This window comes from Brassica oleracea, chromosome C9 (assembly GCF_000695525.1).
Source record: "Brassica oleracea var. oleracea cultivar TO1000 chromosome C9, BOL, whole genome shotgun sequence".
NCBI classification, from domain to species: Eukaryota; Viridiplantae; Streptophyta; class Magnoliopsida; order Brassicales; family Brassicaceae; genus Brassica; species Brassica oleracea.
Window position 1 is genome coordinate 15,021,643 of NC_027756.1, and position 2,042 is coordinate 15,023,684.

Consider the following 2,042-nt stretch of genomic DNA (forward strand, 5'->3'; position numbering starts at 1 on the left):
CCACGATCGCTATTAGGGTTTTGGGATCGGCCGCGGCTAAGTCCCGGAATTTAGGAACGGCCGTGGTCGTGTATAGGGTTTTGGTTTCATTCTCTGCACCTTTCTTAGTTTTCCGAGGGTTCTTATCTTTGGAACCTATTGGTCTACCACGTTTCAAACATTGTCTAGACTCTGTAGCAACTTGATTGTGTCCCTCTTGTACATCAATTCTGATTGGTGCATTAGCAGCTGGTATATGCGACTTAGTCACTCTTTTCGGATCAGCAAAGGAATCTGGCAATTGATTAGCTAGCTTTTGTAAATGTATTATCTTTTGAAATTCTAAATCACACTCTTGAGTCTGAGGATCTTGCCAAGATAAGGATGTTTGATTCCACGTAAGTTCTTTTACCAATTTACTGCTATCTCCCGTTAATGTTGGATGTTCAGATTCATCAAAGTGACAATCCGCATACCTGGCCTTAAACAAATCACCCGTAGTTGGCTCAAGGTATTTAATAATCATGGGAGAAACATATCCAACATATATCCCCATCCTCCTTTGAGGTCCCATCTTTGTTCTCTGTGGTGGTGCAATTGGCACATAGACGGCACAACCAAATGTCTTAAGATTGGATATATCTGGCTCATGACCCGTAAGCAATTGTAATGGGGAATATCTATGTTCACTAGACGGCCTTATACGAATCAGTTCGGCCGCGTACAAGACCGCGTGTCCCTAAGCTGTGGCCGAAAGCTTAGACCTCATAAGCAATAGTCTAGCTATTAGCTGAATTCGTTTTATGAATGGTTCGGCCAAGCCGTTCTGTGTATGTACATGTGCCGCGGAGTGTTCCACACTTACCCCCATGGACATACAGTAATCATTAAACGCTTGGGACATGAACTCACCATCATTGGTCTCTATCATTCCGACCTTAGCATAGTAAAAGGCCAGTAGAGAGTGCATGTATAGACTCTAGGACTTTCTTATAGCCTTGGCCGATCTCTATGATCTGAAGGAACTCTTTGTTTCCTTCGCCCTTAGTCTCAATATGAAAGACATTCATTCGAATGTCTTTAAAGCTCAATAGGCTTCTCTTAGATCTGGGTGAATACAATGCATCAGATATCTCTAGATGTGTACCCTTAGGCAACATGATATTAGTCTGGCTGTAGCCCTCTACGGGACTTTAGAGACTTTTATATCAAAAACTTCAATTCATTAATAAAATAAGTTCAAAGCAATCAAAACATAGAAAACACAAAGCAAAGAACACAAAAACATAGATGTCGAATTCAACTTCATTCTTTTAAACAATCAGACGTTTCATACTCCATGAGATCGTCTTGTTCATGATTGAAATCATCTTCACCATCTTGATAAGTCATATGAGCTTCAGGATTCTTCCCTTTCAAACTCTCTTGGTAGAGGTCAACGAGATGTTTGGGAGTACTACATGTCTTAGCCCAATGATTATCCATACCACATCTATGGCACAGGGATTTGGTCGAGTTTTGTGGTTTAAATGATGTACCACGGCCTCGGCTATGACCACGGCCTCCATAAGAGTGTCCTTGGCCATGGCCATATGAGTTGCCTCGGCCTCGACCAAACGAGTTTCGGTCTCGACTACCACGTCCATGCCATTTTCCACGACCACGGTTGTGTTGGCTATCATTCTGGACATGGTTCGACTCTTTCTTATCCTCTACGGCCTCAGGTAATGGGTTTGTTCCAGGAGGTCTCAATTCACTGTTCTTCATCAACAGTTCATTGTTCTGCTCAGCGAGCAAGAGACAAGAGATCAGATTAGCATAGGTTGTGAAGCCCTTCTCTCGGTACTGTTGTTGTAACAACACATTGCTTGTGTGGAAGGTGGAAAAGGTTTTCTCAAGCATATCCTTATCCGTTATATCCTCACCACACAGTTTCAATTTAGAAACTATCTTAAACAGGGCCGAGTTATACTTTTCCACGGACTTGAAGTCCTGGATTCTGAGATTCCTCCAATCATACATAGCCTTTGGTAAGATCACCGTTCTCTGGTGATCATATCTTG